General features: G+C 48.0%; 1 protein-coding gene across 2 annotated transcripts in view; it reads right to left on the bottom strand.

Moving 5' to 3' along the window:
- Positions 1-606, bottom strand: part of LOC144824029 (zinc finger MYM-type protein 1-like) — a 93,147-nt gene extending 92,541 nt beyond the window's left edge. The window contains exons 1-2 of one of the 2 annotated variants that reach the window (XM_078683064.1): positions 478-606; positions 140-284 (exon numbers count right to left, since the gene is read on the bottom strand). The gene's annotated coding sequence lies outside the window, so the exon portion shown is untranslated. The remainder of the gene's footprint in view (positions 1-139; positions 285-477) is intronic. The other variant, XM_078683065.1, reaches the window with a different exon arrangement.
- Between the last annotated feature and the right edge of the window lie 21,769 nt (positions 607-22,375).

The following is a 22,375-nucleotide window of genomic DNA, read 5'->3' as shown; positions in this document are numbered from 1 at the left end:
GGATAAAAGTATTCAGTTCTGGGCTTTAACCTAATTACATACAGCTCAGTGCGGCAAGGTAACCTTACTCAAAATTAAATATTTTTCCAAAACTTTTCATCCCCCCCCACCCCAAAAAAAATACTTGGCGATGTGATACCTTTTCCTCAAAAGAAGTTCAGGGCTGGAGTTATATTGGTAAACAGCCTCCTGGAATATCTGCATACATGCCGGATACAGGCGGGAGACTCACGATTTTCAAAACCAAAAGGACTTTATTTTGGCTGTTTCCCGCCGTGAACTGCCTGTACATTAATGGAAGAAATGCATTCTCCAGATTATTTTCTTAAAATCTCTGACGTTTCTATTGTAAAATGTTGGCATGTAGTATGTAAATTTGGGGAGGGGGCTATGCTTTCTCCAAATATTCTAGAGCTGGAGTTGGAATGTAATCTTAATGTACACGCCCACGCCGATTAGGAACACATTTCTACTTACTAAGAAACGATGCGAAATGTCGGACCTTTATTGCCACAAGAAAAGTTTGTTCAGACACGCGGCTCAGATCGGGGCATGCTCGAGCGACCACTCTAAAACCAGGCCCATAGAAGAGTGGTATCCACCCACAGACCCCGGAAGCAGTTCACAAGATAGACACTACCTTGCGCATGCGCTACTGCCATGCTTGGCGTGGGAATGGCGCAGTGTGTCCTGGGATTGTTCTAGCTTCTAGCAGGAAGAAGGAACGGATCCTGCTGGAAGGAGGGGGAGCCTTGCGGGTGGGACTAAGCGAGGTGCAGGTAGGGGAATAGTTGGTAGTTGGACCTGTACGTACCCTGGAATCATCAAAGGTGCAAAGTCGGTATTACAAGGATAGGTGCAAAAACATTAGTGTAAAAGACACAACAAAGGGGGTGCAAGTATAACGGATTCCGAAGTGTGGAGGTAGGAGGGGGAAGAAGACTGGATCAAAGGTTTCGGTGGCAGGTGTTGGGAGAAGGGGTTTAGAGGTACAGCCAAGGAACCGCTGGATGGAGGAGGTGCTAAATGGTATTAGAGGGAGCCTGCTAATCAGTTTGTTTATTTTATTTTATTTAATGCGATTTTATATAGATCGAACATTACCCGAAGGTGTCAGAGCACTTTACAAAAGAACCAGTTGCGTTACATAAGGACTTTGGATTACATGAGTTACATAAGAGATACAAACATATACAAATTGCAAATGTACAAGATGTAAAGTCACACAAGGAAGAGATAAAAACAGGAAAAAATTGCAAATGTACAAGGTGTAAAGTCACTCAAGGAAGAGATGATAGGGAAAACAAATTGCAAATGTACAAGGTGTAAAGTCACACAAGGACGAGATAAAAACAGGAAAAAAATTGCAAAAGTACAAGGTGTAAAGTCACACAAGGAAGAGATAAAAACAGGAAAAAAAATTGCAAATGTACAAGGTGTAAAGTCACACAAGGAAGAGATAAAAACAGGAAAACATTGTACATGTACAAGTTGAAAGTCACTCAAGGAAGAGATACAAACAGATAAACTCTAAAATCACGTAGGAATGGTAGTAAGTATAAAAATGTACTACATATACTAGTGGTTAGAATTCTTATATATACAAATAATAAATTCACACAGGAATACATTTTAACAGCAATTAGGCTTGGAGAATTATATAAGTGTGGCTCACCGGTTAGAGGCGGCAGACCCAGAAGCAGAGGTCGGCCCGGGACCGGGGCTCAATTCCCGACGCGGCAGGGTACGGAACTAATGTCAGCGGGCTCGATAAATCTCGCCTCGGTGCCTCTCTAACCATGGGTCCCACGCTGCAACTCTGGGCAATAGCTTGCTTAATCTCCACAACGGCCCCCTAGCTGCTGGGGATGCCCAACAGGGACCATCTCACAGGGAAAGCCAGGACGGGTTCCCCAGCGGCACACAGCGCCAAGAAACCATGCGGTGAACGTGCGCTCTACAAATTCAGACTAACATAACATAACAATACACATTTACATATAAATTTAAGGCCGTCCAGGAAAAAGGGAAAAACGATCAAGGGTCATCAGACAAAATGGTGGGTCTAGGTCGTGGGTATAGACAGAGACCATCTCAAAAAACAAAACAAGGCGGGAACACATAAGTCACGAAAGTCAAGAATCAGGAGAAGAAAACAGAGAGCAGAATTCTATGGAGTAGAGTCAGAGGGGGGACGCAGCATAGGACAGAATTCCCTGGCGAGGAACTGTCTGTTTAGATGGTCTTGAGTTATCACGAGGCATTATGTTCTCCGCAGGCGCCATTTTAGAGTCAGGCAGCGCCGAGTTCAGGCTTGGTTGGTATAAAACATTGTCCTGCATGTCTCGCTCGTTTCTGTGCCCGCGCTGCTGCGGGAGGCGTGATGTGCTGCAGAGTCCACGTCCCCGGCTGGGCACCTCGTCGTCTCGCGGGGATCGGCCCGGCAGTGTCCATCCTGGTGCTGCACTGGCAGCCGGCGCTCTCCAGCTCTAGGCTGGGGGTGAGAGGAGAGCTGGTGCCGGGCACTCGGTCTCAGGTGCCGATGCGGAGGGGGTCCGTGGCCGCCCTCTTTTCCTGCGCCAGGTCCAGGAGTGTAGAGTGCAACTTGTGACTCCTGGCGTGGCAGGGGTCGCAGCGGCACAGTGGATCTGATCTAGCAGCTGACTCGTGGAGCGGATAGCGGTAGCGCAAGGTGGATCGGAGCATCGCGGTTTCGTGCAACGCCCATAGGGCTCAAAGGGCTTCAGCCCTCCCCACCCACCCATCGTGTGTGTCAGCCCGGGTGAGAGAGCTTCCCGGGCGCACACACACACACAGACAGTTTTTGAGCTGCCGTAGGCTGGCTGGTCTGGCGTCCATCCTATTGCAGGCGCACCCGACTACTTCATAGGTCTTGAAAAAAGACCATTTAGTTGTTAGCGAGGATTTGTTTTTTTCACCCCTTTTCAGACCCCTACATCTCCACTCTGCCCATTGCCCCACCCCACGCCCCCCTCCAGTTGCTCCTCTGGGGATCGCTGTGTACACATATGGTCATTCATACCTCAGCCTTTCCAGTCACCAGTTTTCAGTATACAAGGGCAGTCAGATGGAAAGAGTGATTCAAATGAAATTGATGAAGATTAAACCATTTTTGGAGGGTGGGAAAGATTTCCAGTCGGCTGATCCCATTGCTCTCTATACTAGCGCGGAAAGTGAAAATGAGTCCAGGAAAATCATAGTTATGTGCAGGGCTTTAAGTGGGATGAAAACACGGATGGGGGGTGGGGGGAGTAGGGCTCAAAGGAGCATGGCCAAGGTAATTAAGGGCGTGCCTTAAAAACACACAAGCTAAAAAGGTGTGCTTAGCATAGTGTGCCGCACCACTTAAATTTTGCTGTTTCTGTCATTGCATCCAGATATGATACAAGTAACATCATACCTACAACAAGTCAGGACTATTGGCTTTGTCAATGGTTGATAGTTGCATAAGATAAAGCGGCAACTATGGCTTGTATATAGTATTGAAAAAGCTTCTACTTAAAGCCCTGGTGACACCACAACAATGTTGCTGCTCTTGAGTTTCAAAAAGAGAAGGGAAATCCAGAGAGAAGATGACTCTCTTTAAAGGATTTCCCTTCCCCTATAACATCCACCTGGCATGACGTCATGCCGTAACTTTTCCACTACTGAGAAGTGAGCAGTGTGAGCACAGGGCACATCGATGTGCCTGCTGTCACTGCAGTCTAGAAAAAAACGAACCGCCTGTGCAGGGCTTGAAAAATTCACTCGACTGCTCGCATTTGTGAGTCAGATTAATTCAGGACAAGCTATTTTTAGGTCCTACTCAGGAAGACAAACTGACACTTGGCCTCTGCCTCTGAAAGCAGAGGAAATGTGACAAGATAGCAAGATTTAAAGGCATCTTTATTGCTCACAAAGTAAATGAGAAATAAAAATGCTTTTAAATCTTAACTTGTCACATTTGCTCAGCTTTCAGAGTCAGAGGTCAAGTGCATTTCAGTTAGGTCGAGGAGATTTTGTAGGTTAATAGACCTGCAGATCTAGTGCATTTTTAATGATTTTTCGAGCCCTGCTGTGCCAGGGCAACAAACAGAGCCCAATAGAGAACCGTTTCAAGGGTCGCTTTAAAAAACTACCACTGCTCAGCACCGGTGAGACCCGGCCCACTTAAAGCCCTGGGTATGTGATTTGTAAGCCTCCCCCTGGCTGCAACAGCACCTGTTACTCGCCTGTAACGGGGTCGGGATTAATAGGCAAAACGTGAATTCTTGTCTTCTTAGGTTTTATTTTGGCAAACAAAAGATCTGAGCTTTTCTTTCCTCTATTAACAGTTCCTCTTGGCGATCTACTTCTCGCGCTTCTCCTGATGCAGGCTTCCACTATTTCCGGTCGACGGCCTCTCTCAGGTGTCCGTCGGGGTGGTGTCTCGTCCGGCTCCGTCTTCGTCTCGCAGTCGGGACAAAAGGAGAAATACAAAGTGTGAGGAGAATGTCCACACGTCTTGCGATACTAAAGGGTAGGGAGTGAGGGGAATAACCAGTTGTGCTCCACGTCTAGTGCCGGCTGTGAAGGGTTTGTGCTCGGGGTGGGGGACACCAGACCAAAGGGGAGGTAAACACGGCGGTTATTCCAAAAACCCTCCCTTACGGCTGACCCAGCCCTTAATAGTGTCGCGTACCTGGTTGAGCCACACACCTCCCGCGGGTGTATGGCTGGGCGATCCGCGGTATCGGTGGCCTCCTGGCTTCTCTCTCTCTCCTTCCTCTTCTCCGCGCCGGGTCTCCGTTGTCTCGAACTCCGCTCTCTCGAACTCCGTCAACTTCCTCCTTTCTCCACGCTCTCTCTCCTCTCCGCTCCGCTCCCTCCGGGTGAACAAGCACACCTCTGATTCGTCGTTCCTGGTATAAGACGTCTCGTCGTCTTGTCGTGACTCCTCCCACTCTTGGCTCCAGTCTCCCTTAAAGGGCCAGTGATCTGTTTCTTCTTCTTGTATTTCAAAGTCCCTGTTGACGTTCTGTGGGGGGTATAATGAACGAGATGTGTCATTGTAACTTTGTTTCATTGCACTCTGTGTCCACCCCTTCTGTTGTTGTTGTCCCAGGTCGCTACACACCTCCCCCCCTGGACACTCACGATCGGTGAGTGGGTGACGGGATAGAAAGTCAGCACCCACATTATCAACGCCTTTACGGTGATGGATCGAAAACACGTATGGCTGTAGTGACAGGAACCAGCGCATTACTCTAGCATTATTCGCTTTGTTGCGAGCCATCCACAGCAGTGGCGCGTGATCCGTAAACAGGTCAAATCGACGGCCTTCAAGGTAGTAAGCCAGTTTTTCGATAGCCCATTTTATCGCGAGGCACTCCTTCTCAATAGTGGCGTATTTCAGTTCACGAGGAAACAGTTTCCTACTAACATACAGTATTGGATGATCCAGACCGTCGTTACCCACTTGGGAAAGGACTGCCCCAATCCCAAAGTCAGATGCATCCGTATGCAGCGAAAACGGCCGTGAGAAGTCCGGTGAAGAGAGCACCGGTGTAGAAGTTATCCTCGATTTCAGAGTTCGAAAGGCTTCCAACATTCCAAGTGAAGGTCGCACCGGCGTAGAGGATTTCCCCGTAACCCTCAGGGCATCCGTAAGAGGGGCCGCTATGTCTGCAAATTGTGGTATAAATCGCCGGTAGTACCCGACAAGTCCGAGGAAAGACCTCAATTCTTTTCTAGTGGCAGGAAAAGGGGTGTCGGCAATTGCCCTGACCTTCTCAATTTGCGGTTCAATCAACCCGTGGCCCAGTACATAGCCAAGATATTTCACTTTCCGAAAGGCCATTTTGCACTTCTTTGCATTCACTGTGAGTCCCGCAGTTTTGAGAGCCCTCAGTACTGTGGACAGATGTTCCAAGTGGGTGCGCCAATCTGGGCTGTAGATCACAATGTCGTCCAGATAAGCCGACGTAAAGTCAGACAATCCGGCTAAGACAGTGTTCATAAGGCGTTGGAAAGTTGCCGGCGCCCCATGAAGTCCGAAGGGGAGCACCGTACACTCAAAATGGCCCTCCTCTGTTGAAAACGCTGTCTTTTTGGCATCCTCAGGTCTCAGTGGAACTTGCCAATAACCCTTAGTTAAATCTAGGGTAGTGATGTACTGAGAGTGGCCCAGTTTCTCAATTAATTCATCCACTCTAGGAATGGGATATGCGTCAAAGAGAGAAATCTCATTAAGGGCGCGAAAGTCCATACAAAATCTCCTGCTGCCATCAGGCTTAGGGACCATCACGATGGGGCTACACCAATCACTTTTTGAGGGTCGGATGACCCCAAGGCGAAGCATCTCGTCTATTTCAGCCTTAATGGCAGCTCGTCTAGCCTCCGGGACTCTGTATGGTCTCATTCTGATCTTTTTATTCGGTGGAGTTATGATGCAGTGTTCGGTTATAGATGTACGCCCTGGTCTGTTGGAAAAAACACCGGCGTAACCCTCAAGAATTTGTCTAAGTTCTCGTTGTTGTCCTGTAGTTAGTTCCTCGTTATGGAGAAGAAGCTCAACCGTAGACTCTCCATTTGAGTCGACCCCCGTGAGGTTAACCTGTGCTGGCGGGGGACCTAACCACTTTTTTAATAGGTTTATGTGATATGACTGTTGTTTGGAGTGAGTTATTTGTAATTTATAACTAGTTCTACCTATCACCCCAACCACTTTATATGGACCTGTCTATGCAGCCTTAAATTTCTGCGAAGACGACGGTAGGAGAACCAATGCCCAGTCGTTGACCTGTAGCTGTCTCCACTTCTTCCCCTTATCATAGTCATGCTTCTGTTTACGTTGGCTATTCTCAAGGTGGACCATCGCTAGTTCCCTCAACTTGCCGATTTTGGATTTCAGGCTCTGGGCATAATCGAGCGTCGCCGACGTCTCTTCCGAGGTTTCATTCACCCAAGCATCCCTAGTCATTTCCAGGAGGGAGCGGGGTTGACGCCCGTAGAGGAGTTCAAAGGGCGATACCCCCAGGCTAGACTGTCTCTGAGCTCGTATGGCATACAGTGCTAGTGGCAACATTCTGTCCCACTCATCCCCGCTGACTTCCATCATTTTACGGAGTGTTGTTTTTAGGGTACGATTATAACGTTCCACCAGTCCGTCCGTTTGGGGATGGTAAACCGAGGTACGGATCTGGTGGATTTGCAATGTGTGGCATATTTCCCTCATCAACTTCGAAACGAACGGAGTGCCCTGGTCCGTCAGAATTTCTTTCGGAAATCCCACCCTACTGAATAGTTCGATCATTTTATCACCAACTTGTTTGGAATTAGCCGTTGATAAGGGAAAAGCCTCGGGGAACCTAGTGGCGTAATCTACCACAACCAGTATGTGTTGGAACCCTTAGCGTGTTTTTGGCAACGGTCCAATCAGGTCCATGCCAACTCTTTCGAAAGGTTTACCAATGACCGGCAATGGCTGTAGAGGAACAGCCGGGGGTCTGCTCATGTTCAACCTTTGGCAAATGTCGCAAGTTCTACAATACTCTTCAGTGTCCTTGTAAATCCCCGGCCCAAAAAAATTTCGGAGGATAGTTTGGGTCGTTTTTTCTGTGCCGCTATGTCCCGCAACTAGGTGGCTATGTCCAAAAAAAAGGACCTGTTCTCTGAACGACACTGGGACCAGGAGCTGAGGAGAGTCCCCCTCTTTACCTATCCTATAAAGCAACTCTTCTTGAATCACGAAGGCTGAGTATGTTATAGAGTTACCGGCCTGTTGGTGGGCCTGTTCCCACGCATGAAACAGAGTGGAGTCACTAATTTGCGCAAACTTGAAACTTTTATCAAGAATCCACGGGTCGGGGGAAACCACTGCGTTTACTGAATGACCTCGATCTCCCGTGGACCCAAACCCGTTTGAACCACGCTCTGTGTCTTCTAATTCCGCCACCTCTTGGAGTGCCGGGGAAGCGATATTTTCGCATATCAGTTGGGCTACACGGTCACCTCTGTGTACTGAAAAGGTGGTTGTTCCCAGGTTGAAAAGAAGGACCATTACGTTACCCCTGTAATCTTCGTCAATGACGCCAGCTCCTACGTCTATGAAGTGTTTCGCGGCCAATCCGGAGCGAGGGGCTATCCTACCGTAACAGCCTGGGGGTACTGCGATTTGCAGGTCTGTTTTGACCAATACTTTTTCTTTAGCCGGTAATTCGTAGTCATAAGCACAACATAAATCGTAACCGGCGGCTTTAGTTGAACCCTTAGTGGGAGGGGTCGCCTTTTCTGACAATTTTACAAACTTTAAAGTGCCCTTCTGGTGTTGTACAGACGGATCACTGTGTTCGTCCCTTGGGCTGGGCACTCTTTTAAGTTTACCTGCCTGACCTGGTTCTAGGGTATTCTTAAACATAGTCAAGAAATCGGGGTTATCCGTCCCAATGATTAGGTATTCCGGCAATTCTGACATTACACCCACCCTTACTATGTGTGGGGGTCCTGCTGTGTGTTCTATGGTAATATTAGCTATAGGGTACATTTTGACATCCCCGTGGACACACTTAATATTAACCTTCCCGTTAGTGATGTATTGGTTTGGGTTTACGTATTGAGATTGAATGACCGACTGGCGGCAGCCGGAGTCTAACAACGCTACCAGGGTCTTCTGGTCAACCTTTACACTTACTCGGAAGGATCCGCCCAATTCCGCCGAGTACAGCACCGCTTTAGGGAGGTATCCCACTTCCATGGGTCTTCTTCTAGTCTCTTTTTGGGGCACAATCGGGCGATGTGGCCCCACTGTCCACAATCAAAGCATTGTGGTCCTGATGTTCCCGTGTTCTCAGTTCTCCAGGTACGAGGTCGTGCCGGCTCTCTACCTTTCGGAACAGACCGTTCCGGTCGGATCAGCATTTTTTTCTCTTTATCCCAGTCCGCTGGACCCACCTTTGGTTGAGCTCGTGAAAACGATGAGGCCATTTCAACTGCTTGAGCGGTGGTTATCCCGGAATGTTGTCGAAGCCACCTTTGGGTGGCGTAGGGGAGTGCTTCTAGGAACTGTTCTAAATAAATCCTGTCGAGTATTTCCTCTTTGCTGCTAGTAGTAGGTGTGAGCCACTTGTCTGCGGCCATTTTTAACCTGACAAACAATGTTTTGGGGTTTTCTCCCACCGTGCCCCTCTCCTTACGAAAACGGAGCCGATATGCTTCGGGGTCTAACCCCAAGTGATCGAGAATGATTCGTTTTATATCGGCGTAGGCAGTGTTCCCATTTGGATTAGCCACTTGATAAGCTGCCTGAGCTTCTCCCCCCAGTAGTGGTGCTAAAAAGAAAGGCCATTTCGTAACTGGCCAGCCACAAGCTCGTGCTGCTCTTTCAAAGTTTAACAAGAACGCATCCGGGTCTTCTCCGGTTCTATATTTTTGGAGAGAAATGGCCGGTGTTCCGTGAGACATTGGTCGTTCAGTTGCTCCAGACCTACCCGTGGGGTCGACCCAGGGCTGTTCCCTTTGTCCCTCAATGGCTTTTCGCAATACTTCCCTGTCTGCTTGGGCGGATACCAAGTGTTGCTCTAGGACCCATTCGAGTTTCTCTTGACCTTTTACCAGTTGATCTACTACGGTTTCCATCTTTTTGTCAGCGATGGTGCCTATGCCCGCATTCTCCACCACTGTAACGGGGTCGGGATTAATAGGCAAAACGTGAATTCTTGTCTTCTTAGGTTTTATTTTGGCAAACAAAAGATCTGAGCTTTTCTTTCCTCTAGTAACAGTTCCTCTTGGCGATCTACTTCTCGCGCTTCTCCTGATGCAGGCTTCCACTATTTCCGGTCGACGGCCTCTCTCAGGTGTCCGTCGGGGTGGTGTCTCGTCCGGCTCCGTCTTCGTCTCGCAGTCGGGACAAAAGGAGAAATACAAAGTGTGAGGAGAATGTCCACACGTCTTGCGATACTAAAGGGTAGGGAGTGAGGGGAATAACCAGTTGTGCTCCACGTCTAGTGCCGGCTGTGAAGGGTTTGTGCTCGGGGTGGGGGACACCAGACCAAAGGGGAGGTAAACACGGCGGTTATTCCAAAAACCCTCCATTACGGCTGACCCAGCCCTTAATAGTGTCGCGTACCTGGTTGAGCCATACACCTCCCGCGGGTGTATGGCTGGGCGATCCGCGGTATCGGTGGCCTCCTGGCTTCTCTCTCTCTCCTTCCTCTTCTCCGCGCCGGGTCTCCGTTGTCTCGAACTCCGCTCTCTCGAACTCCGTCAACTTCCTCCTTTCTCCACGCTCTCTCTCCTCTCCGCTCCGCTCCCTCCGGGTGAACAAGCACACCTCTGATTCGTCGTTCCTGGTATAAGACGTCTCGTCGTCTTGTCGTGACTCCTCCCACTCTTGGCTCCAGTCTCCCTTAAAGGGCCAGTGATCTGTTTCTTCTTCTTGTATTTCAAAGTCCCTGTTGACGTTCTGTGGGGGGTATAATGAACGAGATGTGTCATTGTAACTTTGTTTCATTGCACTCTGTGTCCACCCCTTCTGTTGTTGTTGTCCCAGGTCGCTACATCGCCATACAAGTCTTACTCCCTTATCGTCAGTACAGAACATAGGGGAGCACCTCCTTAAAAGTGGAGCATCTTTTTAAAGCACAGGTCCTCAAACTAGGCTCCCCATTCACTTCAAATAATTCTCAAGGCCTCAGGCCCTTTTTAAAAAAAAAATAAAGAATCACACTCTGGATGCTTTCACAATTAACCCCTTGGCTGCGGCGCTAGGGGGAAGGGGGGCCGCGCGGTGCTCCCATGCTCGTGACGGAACCGCTCCGTCACGAGCCTCGGTGCGTGCTGTGCCGATGACGGAGCGGTTCCGTCACGCCCCCGCCCGCTCAATAGAACGCGCCGCACAGGCGCGAAATCAGCGCCGCGCAGGCGCGCCGAGCAGGCCGTGACGGAACCGCTCCGTCATCAGCACAGCGCGACCGAGGCAGGTGACGGAGCGGTTCCGTCACCAGCATGGGAGGGGTTAAGGGAGGCGAGGCTGCGGATACATGATTTTCAATATCATATTGAGCTGCATTTTATAAAAGGATAACTGAACATAACTCCAATGTTTGAATTGTTAAACATGTTTAGAGATGCCAATTGTATAGAATACTGTGGAAAAAATGTTTGCCTCGGGCGGGGGTTAATTTGTTTTTCTTTTTTAGGTCTCGCCTACGCAGCTCGCAAATGCTGCTTAAGAGGGGACCTTTAGCCTTCGCTCAGGAATTTTGCCTTAACGCGTGCATGTTTTCCAATGGTTTCTATTGCGACTCGTGCACGTTTGGCGTTTCCCTTATGAGAGCGAGCAGCAGCACCATCTTTTAGCAATTATCGCGCTCGCTCCTGGAAGGTAAACGCTGTGCGTCGCTGCACTCGCCCCTGCTCGCCCACAGATTGTACAGATGTAATTTACACAGGCGCTGCGCGTCGCTGCACTCGCCACCGCTCGCCCACAGATTGTCCAGATGTAATTCACACAGGCGTAGTGTTGTTTGGTGCCTGGTCGGCTGCAGCGCCTACACGCAACTGGATTTGCTGCTCAGTGTAATACTACACAATCATCTTTGGAGTTGCTGCTATGTTCAAAATGGTGACTCATTAATACAGAAGTCGAAGACGGTTCCAATTCACGCACCTGTGGTGTGTTTGAAGGGGCGGGGGAAGGTGTGTTTGTGTCCCTGAAAGGGGCAGAGAATGGATGGTCTGTATGTATTGCGCTATCTACAGTTTTTAGGTCGAGCCTGCTCCAGTGCTCAGCACTGATCCGACAAGATCTTAAGTAAAGAGGGCTTCAAAAAATGCTACCCAAAAAATGTGCTGGCTACAGCTTGCAGTGCATGAGCGCGTGCATGAGCGCGTGAACGCGCGCAGTTTCCATCTGCCTTTCTAATCTCATTAAGCCTTCAAGCCGTCATGGCTCATTAAGTGCGTCCGTTCCTATCACAGCCGCTCTCCTGTAATCGTTTTGCTTTCCCTCCCAACTCCTTCTCCTCTCTTTCCCCCCCACTCTTCGACATTCCTTCTTAGAGTGAAGCTGTCATCTAACCGCTTTCTTTTCCTGCTCTTCCTTTTCTCACCTTTCTTTGGTTTCCTCTCAGCTCCGCCTCTCCTCCCAGCCCCCTCCCCGCCCCCTCCGTCTGCTGTTGCCCTGTAATCCCCCCTTCTTGTAGGCGTGAGGCAGGCTCAATGAGCCCCTTTGGGGATGGGGCCTGACTTCGATACAGTAGTGTTTATATTTTAAATTCTGAAATGCGTCCGTGTGTTTTATATTTTCTGCCATCCTTTGCTAGCACAGACTACACGTGTCGAATTTCCACTTGGTGGGCACATGTTTCGAAACTAACGTTTCGACCACGAGGTAATCGCTAATCTCTTTGTACTGAAAATCACGGGCTGGTTCAACATTAATCCACTCGTTCCTGCCATGAGTTTTGAGTTGGCAGCAGGGTTGAGTCATTCTAAGCAATATTGCTTAACCTTTCTACAAACAAAAGCTTGCATCCTTCTAATATTACTCACTGTTGTGGATAATCACTTGTTTATTTACTCTCTGGACACTCCCCTTTAACTTTGTTAAAGGCTCAGATTTTTGCGGCAAACTTTTCAGCGATTTAATGTTTAGGATTTTAGTGGCCATCAGTGCCTTTTTTCATTGTCTTTCTCTCCACTGGCTATTACGAAACCATAGCTCCCTGAGGCGGTTTGTATGTTATGGGTTAAGGCATGCAAATCCAAACTTGCTTCTAGATGTTAGCACAGTCTGCAGGTCTCATCTGCCCTCTTTATTCTGGTGCACTTTAAGATATGCCAACAAATGAGTATGAAAACTTGACTAGATAAACACAAGTGTCTAAAAGCAAACACATTAACTAATGTTTATAGATTCATGACAAAATATGAATATGTATCATTTGGATAAGGAAACAGAGAGGGGCCTAATATATTTAAAAGAAAAAGTTTATTTTTATTACACTAGAGTGTTCAAGGAAGCTGGTTGGGAAAAATGGACATAGTGAGTGGGAGGAAAGAGAGTGCAGTTTAGAATGTCCTAGTTCACTATAGTTAACAAGCATTGGCAATGGCAATGAGTCTGACTTTAACAGAATGTTGCATTGTAATGTGAAGCATTGCAAGGTAGCGAGCAGCGGCGCGTGCATTGAGGCCTCGGCATTCGTGTGCCCGCCCCCACCATTTGTCGCGGCTGGGCTTCATTTACTTAAATAAAAAAATGCTCCATGTTTTCATCCCCTCCCACCGAGCTCTCCCACACAGCTGGTTCCACTTCTTTAGGTCGAGCTATTTATAGCTCTGAACTATTGCAGGGGAAACAACACTCTTGAACAAGCGGATTCCGCGGATTCCTCCCAATGCATGTTGTCTACTGAAGCGTGACGCTTCGCCAGGCGCGCGCTTGGCGTCACACCCCATCCCCATATTTTCCTCCCACTCGCTCGATCCCCCGCCCCCGCCACACCAGCCACGTCACAAACCACCATTTGCCTTGCAACAGACTTCAAAGGCTCGCGCTTACGCTCAGCAGCTGGTTTCTCCCCCGTCCCCCAATCAACCCCTTCCCGCTGTTAAATACTTGCTGTCCTGTCCGAGCCTCTCATCGCCCCACCCCTTCTCCATTCTCAAACATTACCTTGTTTTTTGTAATTTAATTTCCCGTCCGCTTTTAATTTCATTTCCCGGCCGCTTTTATTTTCATTTCGCGTCCGCTTTTAATTTCATTTCACGGCCGCTTTTTTCACTACGAGTTTACGAGTGCCATAGTTGTTTCTCTAAAACTCTCTTATGTGATCACTCAGTACCAGCGGATGGGAGGTAAGTATGCCGTCTCACCACCCATTGCCAAATACCCCCAGTAACTACCCACGTCCCACACTAAATGCCTCACTTGTCACCAGTGTTCCCACGAAGCCGCGCGGCTGGGGGGCCGTGCACCACTGAGCCCTGGAGCGCGCACTGCTGTGTCTGTGGCGCGCACATCCCCGAGAGCATTCATGCCGCCGCTGCATTTAGCAAGTGCTCCATCTTGCTAAATGTCTTTTGTTTTCTACGGTGTGGCTGTGGGGTTCATTGTGTTAATTGCAGAGCCTGTCAGGAGCTGCGATTAAGCACAAATCTGCCAGCAGCCACACTCTAGAAAACAAAAGAAATGCAGCACCAAACACAGCGTGTGCTTTTAGAATCACTTAAAAGCACACGCTGTGTTTGTAAGCTTGCTGCATTTCTTCTCTAAATAGAACTGGGCTGCGGTGTGATAGTATGCCTTTTTAAAGTTTTCATGTTAATTGCAGCCCATGAAGGCCACTGCCATTAGCATGAAAACGTTAACAGAGGCGCACAATCACCCCGCAGCTGCGCTCTATTATGAGAAGAAATGCAGCAAGGTTACAAACGCGGCATTTGCTTCCAGGTCACCCACGATTCTACAAGAAGGGCTCCAGCACTCTGCCCCCTCGCCCCATCCACCTCAAGGACAGCTCTTGCCTCCAACTCAAGGAGCCCTACTCACATCTCCCTTCCACAAGAAGGGATACTACCCCAATGCAGTTTCTCCCGGCCCCCTCCCTGGGTGCTCACTGACCGCATCCACAAGGAAGAGGGCCCATTTTCCACTGGGCCCTCTGCAATGAGAGTTCGTCTGGTGTGCCCACTCCCTCCGCAAGATGGGCCTTTGCACAACACCCACCCAGGCCTGTCCACAACAAGTCCTCCACCACCTTCCGATTTATACATGGGCCTGTGCCCCCTGCACCCATCAGAAGTGCAGTTCCTGTCCCCACACTTTATTTCGAACACATGAGCTCTTTCAAGCACAGGTTACCAAATGGGTTATATGTTTCTGACAGTCACATAAAACGGAGTTGGGAGATACACCAAGACAAGAAGCAGATGTTTCCAGAGCCCAGACTGCGTCATGTTTCCTCTCGTTGGGAATGTGTGACAAAGTGTTGGGATTAATTTGGAAGGCTAACCCCACCCACCTTAACTTATTGCAGTGTTTATATTGTGTTCTCAACAGTGTGCTTTGTGATAGGAACCAAGGAGTTGTGTCTTCTTGCAACACAACAATACGTCGAATATAAGACATGCAAGCCACACTGCCTCAAATATTTATGCAAGCACAGACAGACACATAACACACTCTGAGGCATTCACACGGAGAAACATCACACATAAATGTAAATGTAAATGTATTGGACTTGTAAAGCGCACGGCTGCCCGTAAGCGTCCCGGCGCTTGCTTAGGGAACCCGTCCTGGTATTCCCCTGTGAGAAACCCCGGCAGGGTGTCCACAAGGTGAAAGCCAGGCATCCCGCCGCGAGGGGCCGTAAACAAAGATACAAATATGCATGCACATATGTAAACACTAAGCTACATAAACGGGAGTATATCACACGCACACATACAAGCTAGCACCCACCTGTACTGACACAGACACAAACAAATAACCAAACATGGACGCACACCAACACGAACAAAGAAATACATCGACTCACAAAGTAACATACACTCATAGAAACACAAATGCACACATGGACACAAACCCATACCAAGACACACACACACTGGCGCAGCCACATGTACATGGGCACACACCATATTCAGAGAAACACACATAATAACACAGCTACACGTACACGGGTACACACTATACACAAAGACACTGTCCCACGCACATTCACATACACGCGCGCACTCGATGTTGGCAGTTATTCAAGTTAAACACAAGACCCAGTAAATTGTAGCAGATTATGCTTTTTGATAAAAAAAACATGATGATGAAACAAAGTTTATGTTGGATAATGGTTGAACGGTAGGCCAATGGAAAATGAAGTACACACCACCCCTTGTCTGTATCTAATGCCCAGTGGTCTTGAGTCATTGTGGACGCAACAAAGGGACAGGTAATGGGTAGGACGACGATCCCACATATGAGTGTTAAATGCGCTATTTGGAAGTGATGGTGTGGGTGCGCAATTTAAGTGTGTGTGGCGCAGTATTAGCTGAGCTCATTTGGTTCTGGAAATAGTGCTGAAAAAAGAGCCCTTGTAAATGCATGCAGGGTCATCTTTACAGGGTACCTTGTGTACACAGCTTCTCTCCTTAAGAGAACAGACATACTTCCTTACAAATAGGGGCCAGTGGTCGGTGTGCAGTGAAAGGAGCAGCCTTACTTCAGAGTGAAGCCAGGACGGCTGCACTCGGTTGTGTAAGGCAGCACAGAAGAAACGAACCGTGTAAATAAGTTGCATACCTGGAACATGTTTAAAGGGTACCATTTGAAGAAGGGGGTTATCGCCTCAAGGGCAGACCCCTTAGCAAATAGAGCCCAGTGGTCAGGCCTTTCTTCAGAGTGGGTTCGGGCTAGGGCCCTCAGTTGTTGTGTAAAGCAGGGCTAAAGAAAGAACTTTGTACATGTGTGAAAGGGATGTGTTTCCGGGCTACCCTCTGGACACGGAATCTCTCCTTAGGAACATGTCATTCTTTACCCACTAATATCTAGTTGTCGGTGCACAGTGAAAGGCGTGGCCTCTCTTCAGCGTGGGGCGCAGATGCTTGTGTAAAGCAATGCTGAATAAAGTGTTTACAGGGTCCCCTCTCTCCTTAAAGCAAACGTTTTTCGTTTTTGGGGTACATTCACCTCCTAACAGACTCCCACACATACAAATGCCTTGCAATACACCACACTCTTCTTCGTGGGCATACTTCAACAAGTGCTACGAAGTGGCAGTCTGTCACAAGGTGGCCCTTTGCCAGTGCTTAAATTGTCACTAAAGAGGTCCCAGGGCTCTTATTAGGCGGCAGATTTTTATAAAATGTTTGTTGTTTTCCTTCCTAATAAACAGCATAGTATGTGACTCACAACTCATACATACATCCGCTTCCAGGCGTGCCTTTTACGCACATCCATATGTACCCCCAATGGCCATATCTACTTTGTCAGCACTCGCGTTTATTTTACTTTCAAAGGCAATTTCCCCCGCAATGCACATATACCCAGCCAGCTGCAGTTCCTTATTGTTTGTAGGTTACCTACAGCCGCTTTGCTACCTATTAATTTGTAAGAAACAGGCGCCACGGCTTTTATCATATGGCAAGCTTTACACAAAAATGTTTTTCAGGAATAACTTGCACAAAATCGTTCAAATACGTTTTTTTATTTATTTACCACACCTGTCCTCTGCACAATACTGTAATATCACGTTACTTTTGCATTTTAAAACGCTACAACTTGCACTATAGCCTAAAGTCCCTGCAAATTGTAAGGCACCTTTCTGAATAGCTCGCTTTTTATTCGTTACTTGTCCGTGAGGCCACATTCTGTTCACTACTATATTTACCGTTTACACTTCACTCTCACATTATATGTGGAGTTTTATCTACCGCTAACTAGACCCGGAGGTATCAAACCGCTTTACATAAGCAACAGCTGCATTAAATACACACGCAATCATTTTTGTTAGGCACAGGGAGATTGACTGATTTGCCCAAAAACACACATTCTTGAGCATCCCTGCGGAGACTCGAACACCGTTTCCCAGCTCCTACTTCTACCGCCATAACTGTGAGGCCACATTCTGTCCACATTGTGCCTTTGTTCACTATGTCGGCTATTCATGTTTCCAGCGTGTTTTTAACCTTTTTATGTATTTATAAATATGCTAAATAAATTCATCAAGTGATACAAAACTCGAATGCGCATTTGCAAAATTAAAGGCTGAATGGCAATTAAGAGCCAGCCACAGTCTGCAAAGGGGAAAGGGCTTGAGGCAGCCGACGATGAATTGCACACTACGATCTGTTTTCTTCAGTTACGAGAGAGAGAAGTTATTTCTTATAACCTTATTATTCAAGATAACTGAGGACTTATTGATTCCAGGCAGTCAGTCACATGAAGCAACCCAGAGATGCTGGACTGTATATTAAGCTGCACAGCTCCTGTAAACTGATTCGCACCCACACTTCTTTCTCCCTCATCGCTGCTAGAGCCCCTTATGTTGTTGGACAACTCCTGCACAGCAACCTACTCCCATGTTTCTGTCTCCTGGTGTTGCCACCTTGCCTCGCACAGTGCACCAAACACTCCTCTTTGCACAAATGCCTTGTCCAACCCCTCCTCCCAGACTGCAATCGATGAATGTTGTTTACTTTTCCATTATAAGTTTCAAAGTGGCCAACATGAAATCTACCAAGGTTATTAACAGTATCCATGATGGGTCTGCTTGCAGGAATTTGGAGGTATAAAAGGCCCTCTTCCTGCCTGTACTGACATCACAACTGTGCCCTAACACTTAGGTGGATCCCTGCTGTTGGTTCTCCTGATCTAGTGGGTTATTTTCGATCTTCTCTACAACTGGATCTTAGGACTTCATTGTATCTGCCTTCAGCTTTTTTCTTAGGAGTTTTTTTCTGGACACACTCTCACGTTGTTCCAAGACTTTTCCTCAAGGAGGATCCTACAATGGAGTAGCCAGCAAGGGAAAAGATTCCCACTTTGCACCATAATCTGCAACTTTTCTGCTAGCATGTCACCCCATCCGAAGTCAGCGCCCAGTGCGAATGCACCGCCCTAGAGCCACCTTGCTCAAGGGTCCTGTGACCTAAGTGACAGTCACTGTCACTCTATTGTGCGCTGCTTCATAGGCCTGCCTGCAAGACTGGAGTTGAACTTCGGTATGGATTGTGGTTGACAGGCACGCATGATGGTGCAAAGACACCAGGGTTTCTAAGGTATCGCAGGGGAATGTGCTCCCTCAGGAGAGTGGTCTGGTGGACTGGTCATGAAGGCTGAACCTGATTCCCCAGTTCCAAACTCGGCAGCTCTGACCGTAGTGCCACATCCTCTCCTCCACTGAACACCATACTGCTCCACTGAGAGACACTCGCACTGCCTTCAGCTACAACCCAATTGTGGCCCGCTATAAACTCCTGGATGCAATACAATTCAAATTACCCATTAGACAAGAGTAATATGCTGCCTAAAAAAAGTTACAAAATCATGGAGAAAGCAAATACTCATAAGGAATGCAAGTTTAAGTAAAGCATGTGAAATGTAAGCAGGAACAACATGGTTACCTTGACGCTTTTACATTAATTGTTCAGATATCAGTGAGTGCTTTTGCCAGCGGCAGAGCAGAAGTGGACACTGTCCTTGTCTTCTCTGGGCAAGAAGGAAGAGACAGAGTCCTTTTCCTTCTCTACCCACCCTGCTCCGAACTGCCACGGACGCTGAGCCTTATCTGTGGGCCTTGGCTATTTCTGCCATCCTGAGACACATGTTTAAAATAAAAAATCTGGGGAATGCAATCTATCACATTAAAGAAGTAGACTCACAGGAAGGCTGGTTGGGGCACGGCTAATTGATCTGTTAAATTTTGGCCTGTCTGCTCAGCGCTGTTCATGAATATTATATCTCTGACACATAGCATTTTTAATTCGAAGGCACAGTTGCATGCTCTCAAATGTTAGACAATTTTAGCGTGCTGGGCTGCCTCATTGACAGTGTGCCTCAATTGCAGTATTGTCAGAGGGGCGCTAGAATATGTGACTAATGCATTTTAATGCGGTGATGCGGACACTAGCATTAAAATGTGTTAGCAGAAGCCTGATGCGGCCCTACCCTAACCCAGCCCTGAAACTGCAAAAAGTTAAATTAAAATAACGTTATTATAATTTTATTTTTCCTGCTCAAAGAGAGCATTGGTTAAAGTTTTCATGTTAATCACAGCGCCCACCATGAGCTGAAATGAACATGAAAACTTGAACAAATGCACACAATCACCCTGCAGCCCAGCTCTATTAAGAAGAGAAATGCAGCAACATAGCTGCTAAGGTTTCAAATTGCTATGTGGGACGGTTTCAAACCTGCCTTAAAACCGTTCACGAGGATCTGTATGTGAGGAAATGCACAGTCTTTTCACTTTTTTAAGCAAACGTTTGGAGTGATATTTAGCGCTGCGCCAACACGCGCGCCTGGTTACTGGTGCACACAGCCTTGGTTGCAGCGCACATAGATCTTACACTGCCGCACACAGAGGAAAAAAATTAGAGGGAACATTGCTTGTCACAGTCTTTCACAAAATTGGAACTTCCATATTTTCAGTTACGTTCAGTTTGTAAATACACATAATGCCAACTATTCTTGTTTGGGTAGGCACAGGGAGATTAAGTGAATATTTCATGAAAGCATCCCCGCAGCCGCACGAACATTACATATGCAGTCCGTTGGATGACTGGTGTAATAAAAGTATATCAAGTGTAGCACTCACTACCGCAGCTGTATTAATCTCCAAGCTATGAGTACTGTGACCATATGCTGTAGCTTTAATGGAGCATAGACTTTTAGTCAGTATTTCTGATTGGTTCACTTTTAGTTTACACGTGTCACAGTCACATTCTCTTGAATTTATTTGGAAATATGGTGCCTGTAGGAGCACTTGCGGATTTGTTTTCGGTAAACCGCAAATTTACACTTAAATACATACTTTTATCACCAAGCATACGCTGTGAGGGCGCTACACAGGGCTGCTCCCCCCACAACAGGCCTCTCGGATTCCGGGACAATCCATGACATGTACATGACGTCGACGGCCTTCCCGTTCACCAAGTTTCATAGTCCTCGGCTGATCCTGGATGATGAGACCTTGGTAGGCCCTGCAGGTCCCTATAATCCTGCTCAACTCTGTTGTTGAGCACTCTCGTAGGCATGCTGTGGCAAGCACTTGTGGGCATCATGTGAACAGGACACTGATGGCCTGTGAGACACCTCCTCCTGTGAGCCCTAAACTGTCTGCAAATGGTCCCACATCACCCGTGATAGACAACGTGCCTTTTAAACAAGCACAAGCTTCGCCAGTTTTGGCTTACTTCCCGACACCGGCCATGATTCCTTGGACGTGTTAGGAGTGTGGTATCCGCCCAGTATTTGTTCTGTGTTGTGCCCAGTATTTGTTCTGTGTTGTTCGTGTTGTTGGAAACGTCCTTCCCTTTGCAGAGAGCGGTGTTTGCATTCTGATTTGGTGACTCAGAATATTGCACATACATTTCAGTTGAGGCAGTCAACTCTCCTCACACAGACAGTGGCCCCTCCCCCGCTCGGCTACCTGCTGTTCTGTGGGGAATTCTGTCGGAATTCCAGACGGTGACTGCTGCGAAGTGCCCAGTGGGGGCGGGGCCTGTAATGGTGTGTCTTTGTTGGGTACATTTCTTCTCCTGAGTTTCACTCTTTAGTCATCAGACCATGCGGAGACTCACGTTATGTGTCTTTAGTTTGAGCCTGTTCGAACAGTCCCTAAGACTTCACAACCAGCACGGACAGTCCCTCCCATTACACAGCCGTCTCTTCAGAGCCTGCAGGGAGAGAGGCACATCTTTAGGGACGGGGAAGGTGTTTGGGGTGTTACACCCTCCCAATAAATGTGTTTCAGTATGGCTCGGCCAACTCGTTTTTTTAATTTTTTTATTTACATCTTAAATAATGGTGGTCAAGCATCTAGTCCTGTGCGGCTTGTTTTAAATTTCTCACACTCTGTTTGTGATCTCCCTCCTCCCTCTCTCCCCCCGCACTTCCCTCCTACTATTTACCCCCCAGGACGAATGTTATCTCCATCTCTGACGGTGCCAGAGACTCTCGAGCAGACTGTAACATCTGGGCCAAGCAGGCAGTAAGTAGCCCTGCCTCGGGAAACTGAGCCCCTTCTCCGAGCCACAGGCCCGACCCATCACAAACCCCCCCCCCCCCCACACACACCCCACACACACACAACCCCACACACACACACAACCCCCAACACACACACAACCCCACACACACACAACCCTACATACAGACAACCCCCCCCACACACACACAACCCCCCACACACAAACACACAACCCCACACACACATACATGCCAACATTTAAGGACCAGGAAGTGGGAGATTTAAAAGAAAAAATCGGGAGAATGAAAATTCCCCATTGACTTCTGTTGTAGAAAATGCAATTTCAGGCGGGAGACTGCTAAAATAAAGCCATTTTTGGCTTTTAAAATCGGTAGTCTCCCGCCTGAATCGGGTCTGTTGGCATGTATGCACACACAACCACACAACCCCACACAAACACGACCCCCCCCACACACAACCACAACCCACACACACAACCACAACCCACACACACACAACCCCCACACATAACCACAACCCCACACACAACCCTATACACACAACCCCCCACACACACAACCACACACACGCAAAACCCCACACACGCAAAACCCCACACAACCCCCCACACACAACCACACACACACACACAACCACACACAACCCCACACACACAACCGCACACACACAACCACACACACACAACC

This window comes from Lissotriton helveticus, chromosome 3_1 (assembly GCF_964261635.1).
Source record: "Lissotriton helveticus chromosome 3_1, aLisHel1.1, whole genome shotgun sequence".
NCBI lineage: Eukaryota > Metazoa > Chordata > Amphibia > Caudata > Salamandridae > Lissotriton > Lissotriton helveticus.
This window is presented reverse-complemented; position numbering and strand designations above follow the sequence as displayed.